General features: G+C 45.7%; 1 protein-coding gene across 5 annotated transcripts in view; it reads left to right on the top strand.

The window, feature by feature from the left end:
• The window catches only part of OTUD7A (OTU deubiquitinase 7A), a 291,540-nt gene that overhangs the window by 101,950 nt on the left and 168,762 nt on the right, over positions 1-20,828 (top strand). The gene's annotated exons all lie outside the window — the stretch shown is intronic.

Raw genomic sequence — 20,828 nt, 5'->3', positions numbered from 1 at the left:
CGGGCATAAAGCACGCGATGCGCCCAGGAAACAAATTTGTTTTTGTTGTGTGACGGCCGTTGTTACTTGAGTGTTTTGCCCAGTGAGGGCGAGCCAGCTCTGTGACGTCACAGCCACGACACGCCCCCACGTCACATCCACCTACAGAGCACAAATCGCTCAAGCTAGAGGTGCACGTGAAGCCACGCGCACAGTCGCTCGCCAACCCACCATGGACGCGGCCTTAAGAGTGCCGAGCCTAATGGCAATTGAATGGACATGAAGGTTACGAAGTGGAATGTTCTACTTTCCTTGCTGCCATCTGAGCCTTAAGCTGGATGTAGGTGTCACAAACTCTGAAGAGTTAACACAGAGCACTGTAAATGAAGATGCAGAATCTAGTTGTCATGGCAATTCATACAATAAGTGGAATTGTCTGAATATGAAGTCCCCTTAATATATTGATTCGGGCATTACTAAAATTGTACAGCTGTACAGTCCTACATACTTCTCTTGTAACCAAAGTAAAAGGTAAGTATTGTGCGTACATAAAGGTTAAATTAAACAAGCATTTCTGGGTTATATGTTACCCAACACCAACGGACGCCTGTGATGGTCTCGTGGCTCTCTCCTTCTCACTCCGACAACCTCGGTGTAGGGCCTGGAAAAGTCTCCACTCCAATCGCTGGTATTTTAGCCTCTCGCCTTAGGGTGAGGCTAGTGCAATATCTGCAGTCCAGATAACGACCTCCGCTTGTCTGCGTTATGCCCGTCACTGCATCAATCTCCTTTGCAACGGAGCAGCGGGGCGCACGCTGTTTCGGCGTCCTGGTTGAACACTTCCGGGTCTGTGACGTCACAAAAGCCGCGAGACTTCGTCGCAGGTCTTACGAGACACCGGATCAGTTCTCTGGGAGTGCTGGGATCAGAGGGTTCGCAATGTTCTTAGTCCAACGCGTTTCGAAACCGCATGGGTCTCTTCATCAGGGAATAAAGACTAATCAGTCTATTGGCATTTAAATACCCCTCGTGCGTCACTAATTGGTCCCTCTATTAAGGATTTAAACCAATCGCAACGCTGCGGGGAGGAGTCACAAAAGCTCCATGGTAACTGAGAATGCATCCTAACAAAACAAACTAAAATCAACTTTATTTATACAGATATTGACAAACAATTTATAAACGGTGACTCTAAAATAAAGAAAAAAGAATTAGTACACACTAATATGAACAGATGTAATAGAACTTATATAAAAAGATCTATGCATACCAACAAAAATGTATTTGAAGAAGAAGCACAAGCTAAAAAATCAATGAAACTTAAAACCATAAAATACAATTTATATGGATTATAAAATCTTTTGAAAAAAATATTTTAATAAAAATATTTTATTAAAATCTAAAAAGGCCAGCTTAGAATAAGGATGTTAAAGATAAATACATAGCTACATCACCAGTGTTCAATAAAGGGACCATATATCTATATCCTCATTGAGGCCTCCCAGATATAATGTGCCCAATTTATATATCCAGAAGGTCTCTTGATGGGATAAATCCTTAACCCTATCCCCACCCCTTCTGCTCCTAGGGACATGTTTAATACCCTTAAAGCGCAGGGACATGGGGTCTTTGTTATGATGTAGGGCATAGTGTTTGGAGAGGCTATGGGTTAACAGACCATTCTTTATGTTCCGTATATGTTCCTGTATACGCGTTTTTAATTGGCGCTTAGTGCGCCCTACATAGAACAAGCCACAGGGGCATTCAATTAAGTATACTATATGATCCGAACTACAATTGATAAAATCTGATATTTCATAAATTTCCTCAGTTTTAGGACCGCTAAAAGTTTTACTATTGGAGTGTTGGTGTTTGCACACTGAACATTTTCCACATTTAAAGTTTCCACAAGGTTTTTTAGTATTTAACCATCTTTTTTTTTTTTTTTTTTCTCCCATAGGTGCAGTTTTAATATTTATGTCACTAGGGGACAGAGCATTTTTTAAATTTTTTGCTCTTCTATATATAAACCTTGGGAACTTGGAAATATATGTCCCCAAAATTGGGTCGTTTGACAGGATTGACCAGTGTTTCTTTACAATTTTCTCTATATGTGAAGTCATAGAATTAAAATTTGTAATAAAGGCAACATTACATTTCTCCTCACTTTTAATTTGTGTCTTTTTGTTTTTAATTTTTGGAACTAGCATTAGTTTTCTGTCTATTTTTCTCACCCTATCAAGATCATCGGTAAGTTTTTTGAGGTGATAACCTCTTTCTAGAAATCTTGCGGTTAAATCACCTGCCTGTTTTTCAAAGTCTGTGTCCAAACTACAGTTTTTTCTCAACCTATAAAATTGGCCCCCAGGTATGTTCTGAATCCAAGATCTTTTATGGTTACTGGAGGCCATCAGGAGGTTGTTTGAATCCACATCCTTGAAGTGAGTTTTGCTTATCAAGTCTCCCTCATCAGACACCCTCAAATTTAAATCCAAGAAATTAATTTCCTTGACACTTTCCACATGGGTAAAGGTCAAATTTCTATTATTACTGTTTATATACTTCAAAAAAAGGCTTACAGAATATTGATCCCCATCCCACAGACAAATAATGTCATCTATAAAGCGACGCCAAATAATGATATTTCCTCTAAAGGGATTATTGTTAAGGATGCAATTGTGCTCCCATTCTCCCATATACAGGTTTGCGAAACTGGGGGCAAATCTAGTGCCCATAGCAGTTCCGCAAACCTGCAGGAAAAATTCCTCCAGAAACATGAAGTAATTATGCTTTAGGATAAAATGGATAGAATCCAAAATGAAATTTTTATTTAAATCATGTAATTCAGCATCGCTAGATAGAATTTTTTTTACAGAAGCCAGGCCCTGTTGATGTGGTATATTTGTATATAGGGCCTGCACGTCACAAGTTAACCACCTATACGAATCCTTCCACTCTAGATTTTGTAATAGGTTGAGCAATGATGTGGAATCCCTTAGATGGGAGGGGAGTTTTTCGACATAGGGTTGCAAAAAGTGGTCGACATACTGGGACATGTTAGCTGATAGACTATTAATTCCCGATATTATCGGTCTGCCTGGGGGGTTTGTTATAGACTTGTGGGTTTTTGGGAGGTGATAAAATATCGGGATCTTGGGGGAGCTGGTGAACAAAAATTCATACTCAGTCTTGGTTATAACACCAGAGTTTAGTGCTTGATCCAATAGAGATCTAAGTAGATTTAAAAAATCCAATGTTGGATCTTTTTTTAGTCTAGAGTATGAAGTGGTGTCATTCAGGAGTCGCAAAGCTTCTCCTTCATAATCCTTTCGGTTCTGTAGAACGACACCACCTCCCTTATCCGCTTGTCTTATTATCAAGTTATTATTCTCCTTTAAGAATTTTAATGCTAGCGTTTCTTTTTTAGTGAGGTTATGCTTTATGTCAAGTGACTTCATATTATTACTCAATAGAGTGAAGTCATTATTAACCATGTTGAAAAAAGTCTCAACATGATGACCTTTAGAATGGGAAGGGTAAAATTTTGACTTCCCCTTAAAGTGCGTGTGCCTCAAACTTTGTATGGGTTCCATATTCTCACCTATGGCAACCTCAGGTGAAATAGTGGAAACTTCCATTTTATTTAGAACTTCATTACCTTCCATATCTAATTTAATAAAGTGCCTTTTTAATGTGAGGTTTCGCATAAATTTTTGGAGGTCAGTGTATAATTGGAATGAGTTCGGTAGGCATGAGCGTGAAAAGGTCAAACCCCTGTCTAGGACTTTCTTTTGATCAGTAGTTAAAATAACTGAGGATAAGTTAAAAATTCCACGAGAGGGAGATGTCACACATCTTTCTCGTAGCCTCTTTTCTTTAATTCTGGCCCCTCCTCTAATTCCTCTTCTGGTATGGTTCTTTTCTTTTTCTCCCCTAACCGAGATTTTTGAGACTCCTGAATGACACCACTTCATACTCTAGACTAAAAAAAGATCCAACATTGGATTTTTTAAATCTACTTAGATCTCTATTGGATCAAGCACTAAACTCTGGTGTTATAACCAAGACTGAGTATGAATTTTTGTTCACCAGCTCCCCCAAGATCCCGATATTTTATCACCTCCCAAAAACCCACAAGTCTATAACAAACCCCCCAGGCAGACCGATAATATCGGGAATTAATAGTCTATCAGCTAACATGTCCCAGTATGTCGACCACTTTTTGCAACCCTATGTCGAAAAACTCCCCTCCCATCTAAGGGATTCCACATCATTGCTCAACCTATTACAAAATCTAGAGTGGAAGGATTCGTATAGGTGGTTAACTTGTGACGTGCAGGCCCTATATACAAATATACCACATCAACAGGGCCTGGCTTCTGTAAAAATTTTTCTATCTAGCGATGCTGAATTACATGATTTAAATAAAAATTTCATTTTGGATTCTATCCATTTTATCCTAAAGCATAATTACTTCATGTTTCTGGAGGAATTTTTCCTGCAGGTTTGCGGAACTGCTATGGGCACTAGATTTGCCCCCAGTTTCGCAAACCTGTATATGGGAGAATGGGAGCACAATTGCATCCTTAACAATAATCCCTTTAGAGGAAATATCATTATTTGGCGTCGCTTTATAGATGACATTATTTGTCTGTGGGATGGGGATCAATATTCTGTAAGCCTTTTTTTGAAGTATATAAACAGTAATAATAGAAATTTGACCTTTACCCATGTGGAAAGTGTCAAGGAAATTAATTTCTTGGATTTAAATTTGAGGGTGTCTGATGAGGGAGACTTGATAAGCAAAACTCACTTCAAGGATGTGGATTCAAACAACCTCCTGATGGCCTCCAGTAACCATAAAAGATCTTGGATTCAGAACATACCTGGGGGCCAATTTTATAGGTTGAGAAAAAACTGTAGTTTGGACACAGACTTTGAAAAACAGGCAGGTGATTTAACCGCAAGATTTCTAGAAAGAGGTTATCACCTCAAAAAACTTACCGATGATCTTGATAGGGTGAGAAAAATAGACAGAAAACTAATGCTAGTTCCAAAAATTAAAAACAAAAAGACACAAATTAAAAGTGAGGAGAAATGTAATGTTGCCTTTATTACAAATTTTAATTCTATGACTTCACATATAGAGAAAATTGTAAAGAAACACTGGTCAATCCTGTCAAACGACCCAATTTTGGGGACATATATTTCCAAGTTCCCAAGGTTTATATATAGAAGAGCAAAAAATTTAAAAAATGCTCTGTCCCCTAGTGACATAAATATTAAAACTGCACCTATGGGAGAAAAAAGATGGTTAAATACTAAAAAACCTTGTGGAAACTTTAAATGTGGAAAATGTTCAGTGTGCAAACACCAACACTCCAATAGTAAAACTTTTAGCGGTCCTAAAACTGAGGAAATTTATGAAATATCAGATTTTATCAATTGTAGTTCGGATCATATAGTATACTTAATTGAATGCCCCTGTGGCTTGTTCTATGTAGGGCGCACTAAGCGCCAATTAAAAACGCGTATACAGGAACATATACGGAACATAAAGAATGGTCTGTTAACCCATAGCCTCTCCAAACACTATGCCCTACATCATAACAAAGACCCCATGTCCCTGCGCTTTAAGGGTATTAAACATGTCCCTAGGAGCAGAAGGGGTGGGGATAGGGTTAAGGATTTATCCCATCAAGAGACCTTCTGGATATATAAATTGGGCACATTATATCCGGGAGGCCTCAATGAGGATATAGATATATGGTCCCTTTATTGAACACTGGTGATGTAGCTATGTATTTATCTTTAACATCCTTATTCTAAGCTGGCCTTTTTAGATTTTAATAAAATATTTTTATTAAAATATTTTTTTCAAAAGATTTTATAATCCATATAAATTGTATTTTATGGTTTTAAGTTTCATTGATTTTTTAGCTTGTGCTTCTTCTTCAAATACATTTTTGTTGGTATGCATAGATCTTTTTATATAAGTTCTATTACATCTGTTCATATTAGTGTGTACTAATTCTTTTTTCTTTATTTTAGAGTCACCGTTTATAAATTGTTTGTCAATATCTGTATAAATAAAGTTGATTTTAGTTTGTTTTGTTAGGATGCATTCTCAGTTACCATGGAGCTTTTGTGACTCCTCCCCGCAGCGTTGCGATTGGTTTAAATCCTTAATAGAGGGACCAATTAGTGACGCACGAGGGGTATTTAAATGCCAATAGACTGATTAGTCTTTATTCCCTGATGAAGAGACCCATGCGGTTTCGAAACGCGTTGGACTAAGAACATTGCGAACCCTCTGATCCCAGCACTCCCAGAGAACTGATCCGGTGTCTCGTAAGACCTGCGACGAAGTCTCGCGGCTTTTGTGACGTCACAGACCCGGAAGTGTTCAACCAGGACGCCGAAACAGCGTGCGCCCCGCTGCTCCGTTGCAAAGGAGATTGATGCAGTGACGGGCATAACGCAGACAAGCGGAGGTCGTTTTCTGGACTGCAGAGATTGCACTAGCCTCACCCTAAGGCGAGAGGCTAAAATACCAGCGATTGGAGTGGAGACTTTTCCAGGCCCTACACCGAGGTTGTCGGAGTGAGAAGGAGAGAGCCACGAGACCATCACAGGCGTCCGTTGGTGTTGGGTAACATATAACCCAGAAATGCTTGTTTAATTTAACCTTTATGTACGCACAATACTTACCTTTTACTTTGGTTACTAAAGATATCATTTAATGCACTATGAGCGTTGTGCGCTGTGTTTTCTGTTTTTTTGTGTGCTTATAGGGGAGACTAGAGCCATCCCTGGTGTCACAGCTGCAGACGCTCCATCTATTTCCATATACACACAAGGTCACCTATTTTATTGTATCACATTTATCACGTCACTGATTTATTGTTGTTGCGCACCTTTTCCTTGTCACCTTTGTCATACTTCTCTTGTATCTTCAAACAATATAAGCAGTGGTTGGAGTGCTGAGGGTATCCTGCTCTGTTTAGACCTGAAGCTTTAGGCTTTGGTCCCGCTGCGTCCGGCGACGCACGCGTTACTCACCATCACCTGGTATCCTCCCGAGCAGGTCCCAGTCCCTCCTCCCTGCACGGCTCACTACACGCTGTGACGCGTCAGCCGGCAGGGGATACAAGACAATTGAGATCCCGAGCGGTGACGCGTCACTTGGTGTGGCTGTGAGCCAATCAGCGCCGGGTCTGGAGCTGTCAGAGCTTCGTGGGGAGCGGGGAAGTGTGTGTGTGTGTGTGTGCTTGGATTTGTGTGTATGGAAGTGTATATATATATATATATTGTGTGTTGTGTGTGTTTCTTACAGCCCCTCTCCACCTCCCTCATTTATTTTCCCTTTTTGCTGCCCGGGTCCCCCCCTTCCCCCGATCCCCGCGGCTGCTGCCCGCTCGGGCAGGGAAGTGGGAGCGGGGTCAGTCGGTTGTTTGGGCTCTCCCCCCTCTGCCTCCGATCATTGTGGCTTCTGCCCAGCCGGGAGGTAAGCGCGGGGGGGGGGGTGAGGAGCTGGTTGGCGGGCAGCACGAGCGTCGCTGGCCCCTTGCTTGCCCGTATTGCTGTTGCCTGGGCGGATTGAGCGTGGGGGGGGGGAAGCTGGGGAGAGACTGGCGCGCACGGGGAGAGACTGGCACTACATTGGTGGTTCAGTGGGTGGTGCGTGGAGGTGTCCCCCAGCCCCTGATCCCCCCGGGGGAGCTGTGAAGGGGCCAGCTTGGGGGCGCCGCCTCCCCCTCCTGCCCTCGGTTGAAGGAGTGGGGTGCGAGGGTTTACGAACACGCGTTTCCTCCCCCAACCCCAGTTCATGGCCGCGCCCCCCCCCCCACCCACTTTGGCCACGCCCCCCCCCCCCCCGCACCAAAAAAAAAGTCCGCTGCAGACAGCAGATCGCGGTGCAGTGACTTTCACGCGCCGCCTTTTTGCAGTGCGGGAGCGCTGTCTGAGGCAGCGGGTTCTTAGGCTGAGTCCATGCTCCCCGCTTGCTCGCTGAGGCGCAGGGAAAGCGGGTGCTTTCCCTGGCCTTGCGGTTGCTTACCGCACGCGCCGTCAGCGGGCCTTCAGGGGGCGGGCACGTCACTGGCCGGGGGCGGGCCAGTGACGTCATGGAGCTGGTTCGTCCTCATTGGGCGAACCGCTCACGTGACCGGCCTGTCTCGCCGGCAAGCGGGGGAATTTTAAATTCCCCTAAGACCTGCGCTTCCGCAAGCGCTTGCGGAAGCGCAGGTGAGCCCCTACTAAAGCCGCTCTAATTGCGACTGTAGGGGCTCAGTGCTGAGCGGGAGCGCGCCTCAGCGTGCTTTCGCCAGCAAGCAAGTAACATGGCCGAGGCCTTAGCCTTAAAGGGACAATTCACGGTTTCTGCCTGAAGGTTTTATTTTTGTAAAGAATTCAACAGTTTAACTGAAAACATGGAGAGGGCCTAAATAATACAGAAACCAGTTTACTTGTGTGTAATGGCTTGTGATTCACACTTAAAGACCCAGAGCTCAGAGATATGAAATTATTAGTTACTAAAGAATTTCTTTTTTTTCCTGCAACACCCACTGGAGTCATTTCCTACCGATTACAGCCACCGCTGCTTTTCTCTAACAATTTTTGGTCAGCGGCAGTAGAAAGTACTGTATCAACCAACAAGATTTGGGGGGTAATTCTATATAGTCCTATGCAGCCATGCAGGCTGTTTTTAAATGAAATTCCCTATTGACTTTTTAATGGGGATATTCAGCTGAAAATCGCCCCCATCAAACTTTATAGAATAAGGCTCCATGTCCATTAAACCATTAGTTCATTTTGGTCCTGAATGAGACGTCAACATTAAGTAGTGTGCTTGTATTTCCTTTGTGAGTTTGTATGCATGAATGGTACAGTAAGTTGCACGGTAACGTGGACTTGAGATACGGTTTTGAAGGCATTCAAATAGCATTCTTTTATTTTGTATTAAACAAATGTTCATATTTCAAATGTTAGAGATGTATATTTGTGCTATGGACTACAGTAACGCTGTGATCACTGCAATAAAAGTATAGGTGGTTAAAACATGGCCAGCAAATGTGGTTTTATGTACACAATCGCATGGTCACATCCCAAATTAGAAGTGTTGACAGTGACCATGTTACTTGACGACGTATTTATTTACCTCTTGGATGGTAAGCTCCTTGGTGCAGGGACATCCAGAACCATCATGTTCTCGTATGCAAATTGATGTTAATCTGCTTGTTATACTGTGTGTTCTGGTCTTTCATCCTCATTGAACTGGACAGGGGTTTTCAACTCCAGTCCTCAAGACCCCCCCAACAGGTCAGGGTTTTAGGATATCCCTGCTCCAGCACAGGTGGCTCAGACAAAATGACTGAGCCGCTGATTGACCCCTCCCCTGTGCTGGAGCAGGGAATTACTTAAGACCTGACCTGTTGGGGTTCCCTGAGGACTGGAGTTGGGAAACCCTGGACTGAGCCACTGATTTTGCCCTCTGTGCTGAAGCTGGAATACCCTGAAAACTTGACCTGTTGGGGGGTCTTGAAGAGTGGAGTTGAGAACCGCTGTGTTAGGGCAATATAAATATTATTTTATATTCTTAAACAACTCTGGACCAAAGGGACCAGTAGCCCATTGCAAAAAACAACAACATTGAACTCTTTCGGTGTTGGCGGGTATTACAGAGGATTGAGTGGTTTGCGGGAGCTTGGATTAAAGTATTTGCTGCATTTTCCATTTCATATGCCATTGGATACCCACTTCTTTAATTTAATTTACCCATGGTTGCCAACATATGAGAACTCTTTTCTAGGAGATATCTTTAACTTCCATAGATGTACATTGGGTCAAAGGATTTTTGTTGGGGAGAAAGTAAAAGAAAGGTAGTTTGCCAGTAGATTATCAGGAATTTTCCCACATAAATGAGGGAGATTTGGTCAGATGGACACTTTTATTTTGGTTGCAAATTTGAATCCGGAGAGGGAGAGATTTCAATTTAGTAGTGTCTCCTTTTGTATGTGTATCTATATCCTCTCAAGCCTCCCTCCAAATAAATTGGGGAGACATGCCTATGCCGAATAAGTACCCCACTAAGGTACCCTGGGAGGCTTTGCCAATTGCTATGCAAAGTATATTTAAATCAGTCCCATCCCAACTTCCTAAAATAATTTCTATACCAACCATATAGAGTTAATGAGCTTAAGGCACCGACCAAATGACTGGAATGGTGTCAGACCCAACAGGACTAGAACCCACAACCATTGCTTTTCTAGGCAGCAGCTCTAGCAGTGTGAGCTAAAACGGCTGATGGCTAATATTGCTGTCACTTTTGAACTGCTCACACGTGTAGCTAATTAGGCATGTCTCCCTCATTTATTTGAAGTGAGGCTTGAGGGGATATATATACTGTACACCACTTGAGATACTACTACATTGAAAGTCTCTCTCGCACATGTTTAACAATCTGCCGGACGATTTCAGATTCAATATGGAATCTGCCTGTGGAATCTTGAAAAATCCACCCGGAAAGGGGTTTGGACCAGATTGCTCATTTCTAGTCCGTTTAACTATATCCCAAGACATTTTATTTCAATTATTTTGAATCATTTATCCGCATGTAGTATGAATTTTGTCAGTGATTCAGTAAACCTCCAGACACATGATCTTCACAGGCTATATGACCATTCTTGTCTTAAAGTAGCCAGCCACCAGTTTGCTCTATTTTTTCACTTTGTACAATAACAATTTCTCATTATCATACAGATATATATTTGGATTTACCTTGGAGAATGTTAAACTAAATTCATTCTTGAGAGTATTATAGCAACAAAGGGTGAAGTGCGCTCTAGTAATCGTGAATATGTGCTTAAATAGTGAATATTCAGTGATATATAATTATAATATAAACCTGTTACTTTAAGTGTGAGGATATGCTGCTGGATTCGTGGAATGGCTCCACAGACCAAGGCTAAAGAAATAACGACAAAAGAAACAGCGCAAAAAAACTCTGTGTAGTATGTAAAAAATTATATTGTGATAAAACAGGTGTGTATTGCACGTACATCAGTTTAAAATTTACTAGCAGTACATGTATATGGACATGATACCAATCAGCAACAGATGGTGGTTAACGGTCACCGAATGGAGTCTCTTCTCCTCTCACGTCTCCCTTGAATACTCTCTGCACCGCTCAGACCGCCTTGATGGAGGGCAACAGCCCCACGGCGTGGACACAGCAACCCGATGAAATTCGACTGTCCCACGGCGTACTCACGGCAGCTATTGCGGGGAAGCAGGCTCTCTCTCACTGACTTTCAGGCGTCTGTCTGCATGTACGGCATCCACTTTGAGCGCGCATCAATGACGTCATCAAGTGGTGCCAGTAACTCTACAGTCTCGGCCGGCCAGAGGAGCAGCGGGTGTAACGGAGATGAAACCGGATGGCAGATAGGGTAAAATCACACAGCGGGTAGTGCTAGGAATGTGCCCTCTTATCCAACGCGTTTCGTACTTAGAGTGTACTTCGTCAGGGATCACTCTAAGTACGAAACGCGTGGATGCCGTACAGGCAGACAGACGCCTGAAAGCCAGTGAGAGAGAGCCTGCTTCCCCGCAATAGCTGCCGTGAGTACGCCGTGGGACAGTCGAATTTCATCGGGTTGCTGTGTCCACGCCGTGGGGCTGCTGCCCTCCATCAAGGCGGTCTGAGCGGTGCAGAGAGTATTCAAGGGAGACGTGAGAGGAGAAGAGACTCCATTCGGTGACCGTTACCCACCATCTGTTGCTGATTGGTAACATGTCCATATACATGTACTGCTAGTAAATTTTAAACTGATGTACGTGCAATACTCACCTGTTTCATCACAATATAATTTTTTACATACTACACTATGAGTATTATAGCAGTATTCATTTCTTGGTTCTATCATAATTTGAAAAGGGCACATTGTAGACAAAAATACTGCAAATTGAGCTTAAATGGTGTGACCAATGGGAGAATGGCTTCACAGCATAATAATGAGGGGACTCAGATTTACATAGTCTATTATATAAAAATAAACATATTTGTGATGGTGTTTGATTTTTAGGCCCTACTTAAATGCATGGAGCATAAATATTCCTGAGCAAGGGGAGGTTAAGATCATATCGCATAGGGGTCTAACTGAGAACATAGAGAACTTGAAGCTTCTGATAGCTGTGGTGCTTTTGAGGTAATTGGTAATAGGAGATCTCAACATCATGCTTTGGAACCTATATCCAGGGCATGGCTTAAGGATCATCAGATAATTCTCTATTCATATATTCAGTATATGCACATATAGCCCATACTCCCCCCCCCCCCCCAATCGCAGATCAGGTCCCCTAAGGTGTTCTGCGGTCTGGCTATATGTCTCTGTGTGGTGTATACCTACTGGCAACAGGAGGGCCTGAGTCTCCCGCGATGACATGGGGGACAACAGGAACAGGTTACTGGGGTGAATGCCTTCGTTCTCGTTCAATGGTGCAGCGCCTCCATCTGTAGTAAGCCCCAGGGATGCGGGGTGGAATCCCTACCACAGAAATCTCCCTCCCAGGGATAGAGAGATTTCAGTCTCACACAAGGATTATTTTTAAAGCAGCAGACTCTTTATTCTCTTGGGCAGCAGCAGCAGCAGCAGCCGGCAGGTACAGTGATGCACAGTCCACTACTTTACTCCCTTGTGATGGTCCCTGCCACCACTCTGGACCAAAGGGCATCCAGAGTGGGGTTAGCTCTTCCCTCGCCCCCTAAGCAGGATGAGAGGTACTTGGTCCACCTCACTAACTATAGCTATAGCAGCTCTACTCATGAGCTGCTCACTCCTAACATTAACTCACTCAGACAGAACTCAACTAAATAGGACGTGACACTGCTCTATGAAGCCTCCAGTAGGCACCGCCCCTGTGTCTATTGATTGGACACAGGGTCACGTGACCCCCCTTCACTTACACAGCCCAGTGTCATAAGCAGGGAAAACCCATGACAACTCCTGGCAATCTGCCCTTAGCAGAGTTTACACACAGGAGGAGGATAGAACTATAGCCCCATTTCTTACCAGGGCTACACACATATTTCCAAAAAAACAATTGGTTATACCGCCAGGTAAAATAAGTTTTGTGTTTTTAAAGTCTGTGGTGCCAGATTTGGAACCTGTGATTGTAAACCCATTCAATAAAAGTGTAGTTTGGTTAATAAAAGAAGTATCTTTAGTAGGGGCATATATCAGATAACCTATAATTATTATTTTTTGGTAGACCCAGTTGCTTTTTTACTACGGCAGGATGAATGGTCTTAAACCTTTTTGCTTGTTTGCTTGGGGAGATAGAGTTTAGAACGCAATCTGAACGTAGGAGGAAAGGTTGAGGACCATTCCTCTTCCGGTTGTGTCATCAGTGATGTCATGAACAGGTCATCGCTCCTCGTGAGCAAGCACATGATCATAACATGCTGGCGGAGCACCACTGCCCCTCCAACACTCAGTTGATTAACACAATAGCTACTGCTGAGTTTGAGTTGAGCATGTATTTTTCTGGGCAACGTAACACTTGAGATGTTTAATTGAAACACTACTTCGTACCCGACACACTGCTCACTTTATGCATAAGCACAACCATTCATGTGAAGGAAAAACATTTCTTGAAAGCGGATATAGTTTCAGGTTTCTACTGATGTCCATAAGGCTATAAATAACAAACGCTTTCTAGCTCTTGGATATCTTGGATAATATTAAAGCATGTTCATTTGTAATTTTTCCTTCCGCGCAAATCAATTTCTCCTTTTTAGGATCCAGGTAATTCAATTAGAATGAAAACCAATGTTTAAAGCTGCAATTCACGCTGCATTTGTTATTATTTTATTTAACGGTATGGGAGCTTGGGTCCTCCAGAGCGGATCTGCGTTATTTTGTGATGCTCAGCGGTGAAGTTACTGCTTTGAAAACTCCCTCCAGGGAATCGCCAAATCTCGTTGGTACCGCGGGCCAATTTGGAGCTGCAACGTCTATCGGATGGCCATTTAAATACTGTACCTTTAAAAATAAGAGGAAGTAACACCAGTAACTTCACCTATAAGCATCTCTGAAAGCGGGGGGTCTCTATAGCTGCAAATACTGTGGTTTAGTTCCGGATAACCCCCTCAGGTCCCATCCTGTTTAATAAAAAAAAAATGAAAAAATAAATACTGTAGTATGCTAAATTTAAATAACGGTAACGTATTCAATATAGCAGTAATATTACCTTAGTATGGGGTAGATACTCAAAGCTCCATGAAGTATGGCCCAGTAACGTGACATTACCTAATTAGGTAACAGACGTTAGTTTTTCAAACAATTAGCTTTGTAGATACCTGTTAAACCATCGAAAACTAACACCCATTAGGCCGCTTATTTGTATATGACTAACATGGCGTTAGCCAACTAATGTCAGGATAAGCACTAAGTGGCTTTAATACTGACTCACCTTGGCCAGAGAATAAGAAAGATTCCAGGTATATATTGTAATGCAATATATACCAGGCAGCTTCCTTCCCAATATTTTTCCCCCCCTTTTTTTTACATAAATTAACCCCATGGAAGCCATAGTGGCCAGGAAAGCATTCCTGGCCTCTAAAGTTACCAAGGAGTTTATGCTAACACCCTAACTACCCATCTATCTATTGTACAAGCACTATGTTTGTCAACTTAGATTTTGCAAACGCTTTTGATATGGTTCCACACGAGGTTCGTGTACAAAATAAAGGAAATTAGACTCCGTAAAAATATATGCACCTGGATTGAAAACTGGTTGAGGATAGACAACAGAGGGTTATCATAAATGGAACTTTTTCAGGTTGGGCTAAAGTTGTGAGTTGAGTACCTCAGGGATCGGTGCTCGGACCCCTGCTTTTTAGCTTGTTCATTAATGACCTTGAGGTTGGCATCGAGAGCAAAGTCTTCATCTTTGCTGATGATACTAAATTGTGTAAGGTAGTAGAATCAGAGCAGGATGTAATTTCTCTCTAGAAGGACTTGAGAGAGACTGGAAACTTGGGCAGGTAAATGGCAGGTGAGGTTTAATACAGATGTAAGTTTATGCATTTGGAAAGCAAGAATAAACAAACGACTTACAAATTAAATAGGGATAAATTGGGGGAATCGTTGATGGAGAAGAATTTAGGAGTGCTTGTAGACAGCAGGCTTAGCAATAGTGCTCAAAGTCATGCAGTATCTGCAAAGGCAAACAAGATCTTAACTTGCATTAAACGGGCAATGGATGGAAGTAAACATTAATTATGCCCCTTTATAAATCATTAGTAAGACCACCCCTGGCTGGCTAAATTAGATTTATTTACATTAGAAAATAGGTGCCTAAGAGGAAATATGATAACTGTATACAAATATATTCAGGGACAGTACAAGGAGCTTTCAAAATAACTATTCATCCCAAGAGCAGTACAAAGGACTCCAGATCATCCCTTAAGGTTGGAGGAAAGGAGATTTCACCAGCAACAAAGGAAAGGGTTCTTTACAGTAAGGGCAGTTAAAATGTGGAACTCATTACCCATGGAGATGGTGATGGTAGATACAATAGATTTGGATATAGGATACAGTAGTATCTGTTGTCTAAATTTGGCATAGGTTGAACTTGATGGACGTGTGTATTTTTTTCAACCTCATCTACTATGTAACAATGTAATATAGCATATACAGGGTTAAACTCCCCCCACTACACATCTAATAATATAGTTATAAACATATGGGTGCTATCATAGGTTACATTCTCCACCCAACCATTGGATGGTGTTCTTTCTACAGTTCACATTAATCATTGCATTCATGATTGGGCTACATTTGTCACTGTCATCCATAATCTCCTGTGTAATGCTGAGCAGTAACAATACTGGTTTACAGTACAATATTTTAATTTGTCTCGCGTCAGAAGCACACCATCCCCATGGTGTTTGCTTTTGTGGGCTTCTCCAGCATACTAGGAAGTGTGTGTGTGTGTGTGTGTGTGTATCTATCTATCTATCTATCTATCTATCTATCTATCTATCTATCTATCTATCTATCTATCTATCTATCATGGATACCAGTCCAAGGACCAGTAAAAGAGACCGCATACAGCAAGGAGTAATCCAAAAACAATTGCTTTTGGATTACTCCTTGCTGTATGCTGTCTCTTTTACTGGTCCTTGGACTGGTATCCATGCTGTGTGTTTCTCTATGGGACTAGCATCTGCTCTATGCTCTACATCAGTGTGTATGTATATATATATATATATATATATATATATATATATATATATATATATATATATATATATATATATATATATATATATATATTACACTTAATGTTACATGACCAGTCAGTATCCCCAGAGCTGTTATTTTTGGGGGGGTCTTGTGCTAATTTCTGTCACAAGGAAATGACAAATATGGTGGCAGGGTTACCAATTGAACGTCACCGACACGATGGCTTTCTATTGACCCCCAGAGCAAGGGTGGCCATGTTGTGGCCAGTGGACACACAGGCAAATATCTCATGGATAAGGGCTCCACAGATCAGCTCTGGGGGACAGGTAACATTAGAAAAACAAACAAAAAAAAACAAACCCGGCAGCACAAGCTTCTGCTTTATGGTAGTCATTGCATTCTGAGTCTGTTAGCCAATGGTGACACTCCATGGTCAAGGCTGTCTGGGTGCTGTCAAGGGCACACAGTTTAATTATCTGAAATGACTCCTGTCTCTCAGGATGTCAGGGATGTATTAACATCACAGGACATCAAAGGAATTGGGCCGAGCGTCAAGGGTCCAGCTAGGCTTAGGGCTTTACTTATTATGAAGTTCTAAAAAGGCAGCACACTTTGGGAAGTAAAACTACAAATATTATGCAAGGACAGCTACAAAAATATATAAATATTGTGTAAGCCATTTTTGAGGCTGTATTTTGAGGACTGAAGTTGTAAACGAGCAACACCGCAAAAAAATTGCAATGCATTCAGGGCTTTTCTTTGGGATTGGGAATGCGTAAGCCTTGACATACACTGTAGTTTGTTTTACTAGGGTTCATTGATGCAGCGTGGGAAACTACAGCCGCGGCCCCTTTTATTCTCCAACATCTCCGATTTTTTTCGGGGATTTTTTCCGAATGCCCCGCACTTCACCACGTTCATGCCGCATTCTGACCGCATCATACACATTCACACCCGCGGTTGATGCGCGGTTGATGTGTTTATTGATAATTGTTCTGATTTAATTGGTTGCAGTTCTTCGCATATCCGCCAGATGGCAGATATTCATGAATTGTAATGCGCATGCGCTTCAGTAATGTGTCGACTTGCAGGTGTTTAAAAGAATACCACAGTGGTCCATTGTAAATTGGCCTTGGGACTGAAGAAGTTACAATAATGTATCAATTTAGGCTTTTCATATTAAAACTAAACATGCAGTGTCTGGTGATCTGCGCAGAGAGGTGATGCTTGGCTAGGGACGGACGATTAAAAACACAATGACAAGCTTTAGAAATGGAATGGTTCTGGAGAGGTGTCTGTCGATAAGAGGTTTCAAATCCTTGAGCGAACCTTGTGTGTGCGTGGGGGAGGGGGGTACAGGGTACAGCTGCATGAAGGATTAGCTGTACTGTAGTTCAAACAATTACATATTTTCAAAAGACAGGTCATCATAATAATTTGATCCCTACACCCCACAAATACATAAAAACCACACAAATCAAACATGTGCAGTCAAACGCACAGTGTCGCAGTCAAAAGCTACAGCACAGATTGAATATCGTAATATCAAGATGGTTTAGGCAGGCTTGTCGAGAAAATAAAAATAAATAATTAGGAGAAAAAAAAAAATATATATTTATTTTGGTCACTCACTCTTGAACTTCGCAAGCAAGCAGTGGTGAAGTTACAGATGCATGCGCAGTAATCATCAGCTATCGAGAAGGAATGTGATTGAAACCAGACACGCGGCCACCTAAGACACGCCCGGAAGCCGCTCCACTCCCTCCCGCTCCACTCACCTCCTCCCGCTCCACTCCCTCCCGCTCCACTCCTCCCGCTCCACTCCCTCCGCTCCACTCCTCCCGCTCCACTCCCTCCGCTCCACTCCCTCCGCACTCACCTCCCTCCCGCTCCACTCACCTCCCGCTCCACTCCTCCCGCACTCACCTCCCGCTCCACTCCCTCCGCACTCACCTCCCTCCCGCACTCACCTCCCTCCGCTCTCACCTCCCTCCCGCACTCACCTCCCTCCCCGGCGGGGGAAGAACGCAGCACCTAAGATGGCGGCGCCCCGAAGGGACCCCCTTCCTCCCTCGCGGACTAACTAAGATGGCGGCACACGGAAGGATAGGTGACGTGTGTGTGTGTCTCACTGTGTGTGTGTGTGTGTCTCACTGTGTTGTGTGTGTGTGTGTGTGTCTCACTGTGTGTGTCACTGTGTGTGTGTGTCTCACTGTGTGTGTGTCTCACTGTGTGTGTGTCTCTCATTGTGTGTGTGTCTCACTGTGTGTGTGTGTCTCACTGTGTGTGTGTGTCTCACTGTGTGTGTGTCTCTCACTGTGTGTGTGTGTCTCACTGTGTGTGTGTCTCACTGTGTGTGTGTCTCACTGTGTGTGTGTGTGTGGTGTGTGTGTGTGTCTCACTGTGTGTGTGTCTCACTGTGTGTGTGTGTCTCACTGTGTGTGTGTGTCTCACTGTGTGTGTGTGTGTCACTGTGTGTGTGTGTGACACTGTGTGTCTCTCACTGGTGTGTGTCACTGTGTGTGTGTGACACCGGTGTGTGTGTCACATGGGGGGGCAGGAGGGGAGAGAGAGGGGGGATCGGAGAAACATACAGGGGAGTGGAGAGGAGAGACCCGGAAATTTTAACCAACCCACCCGCTCCTGTCCACTCTCCCCGCCCCCCTCCTCCTCCCGTCTGCTCTCCCCCCCCTCCTCCTCCGTCCGCTCCCCCCCCTCCTCCTCCCGTCCGGTCCCCCCCCTCCTCCTCCCGTCCGCTCCCCCCCTCCTCCTCCCGTCCGCGCTCCCCCCCCTCCTCCCGTCCACTCTCCCCCCCTCCTCCTCCCGTCCGCTCTCCCCCCCCCTCCTCCTCCATCCGCTCTCCCCCCCTCCTCCTCCTGTCCGCTCTCCCCCCCTCCTCCTCCCGTCCGCTCTCCCCCCCCCCCGTCGCTCTCCCTCCCCTCGTCCGCTCTCCCCCCCCTCCTCCCGTCCGCTCTCCCCCCCCTCCTCCCGTCCGCTCCCCCCCCTCCTCCTCCCGTCCGCTCCCCCCCCTCCTCCTCCGTCGCTCCCCCCCCTCCTCCTCCCGTCCGCTCCCCCCCCTCCTCCTCCGTCCGCGCTCCCCCCCTCCTCCTCCCGTCTGCTCTCCCCCCCTCCTCCTCCCGCTCCGCTCTCCCCCCCTCCTCCTCCCGTCGCTCTCCCCCCCTCCTCCTCCTGTCCGCTCTCCCCCCCCCTCCTCCTCCCGTCCGCTCTTCCCCCCCCCCGTCCGCTCTCCCCCCCCCGTCCGCTCTCCCCCCCCTCGTCCGCTCTCCCCCCCCTCCTCCGTCCGCTCTCCCCCCCCTCCTCCGTCCGCTCTCCCCCCCTCCTCCTCCCATCCGCTCTCCCCCCCTCCTCCTCCCATCCGCTCTCCCTCCCTCCTCCTCCCGTCAGCTCTCCCCCCCTCCTCCTCCTCCCGTCGTTCTCTCCCCCCCCTCCTCCTCCCGTCCGCTCTCCCCCCCTCCTCCTCCCGTCCACTCTCCCCCCCTCCTCCTCCCGTCCGCTCTCCCCCCCCTCCTCCTCCCGTCCGCTCTCCCCCCCTCCTCCTCCCGTCCGCTCTCCCCCCCTCCTCCTCCATCCGCTCTCCCCCCCCATCTGTTCGCTCTCCCCCCTCCTCCTCCTGTCCGCTCTCCCCCCCTCCTCCTCCCGTCCGCTCTCCCCCCCCTCCTCCTCCCCTCCGCTCTCCCCCCCTCCCCTCCTCCCTCTCGCTCTCCCCCCCTCCTCCCTCCGCTCTCCCCCCCTCCTCCCCTCCGCTCTCCCCTCCTCTCCCTCCCCTCCGCTCTCCCCTCCGCTCTCCCCCCTCCTCTCCCCTCCGCTCTCCCCCCCCTCCTCCTCCCCTCCGCTCTCCCCCCCTCCTCCCCTCCGCTCTCCCCCCCCTCTTCCCTCTGCTCTCCCCCCCTCCTCCCCTCCGCTCTCCTCCCCTCCGCTCTCCCCCTCCTCCCCTCCCCCCTCCTCCCCTCCGCTCTCCCCGCCTCCTCCCTCCGCTCTCCCCCCCTCCTCCCCTCTGCTCTCCCCCCCCTCCTACCCTCCGCTCTCCCCCCCCTCCTCCCTCCGCTCTCCCCCCTCCGCTCTCCCCCCCTCCTCCCTCTGCTCGTCCCCCCCTCCTCCCCTCAGCTCTCCCCCCTTCCTCCCCTCCGCTCTCCCCCCCTCCTCCCCTCCGCTCTCCCCCCCTCCTCCCTCCGCTCTTCCCCCCCTCCTCCCTCCGCTCTCTCGCCCCCCCTCCGCTCTCCCCCCCTCCTCCCTCCGCTCTCCCTCCGCCTCCCCCCCCTCCTCCCCTCCGCTCACCCCCCCCTCCGCTCTCCCCCCGCCCTCCCTCGCCTCTCCCTCCGCTCCCCTCCCCCGCCTCCTCTCCCTCTCCCCGCCCTCCGTTCTCCTCGCCCCCCTCCGCTCTCCCCTCCGCCCTCCCGTCCGCTCTCCGTCCGCACTCCCCCTCCTCCTAGCGGGAAATTTAACTCACGGGCAACGCCGGGTCTCTCAGCTAGTTTAAAATAAATGGTGATACATCTAGAGAGATACTATTGTTGAACAACAATAACCCAACATATAATACAAACCAACAAATAATTACACATAAACCGAAACTGG

Source organism: Ascaphus truei, chromosome 18 (genome assembly GCF_040206685.1).
Source record: "Ascaphus truei isolate aAscTru1 chromosome 18, aAscTru1.hap1, whole genome shotgun sequence".
Lineage (NCBI taxonomy): Eukaryota > Metazoa > Chordata > Amphibia > Anura > Ascaphidae > Ascaphus > Ascaphus truei.
This window is presented reverse-complemented; position numbering and strand designations above follow the sequence as displayed.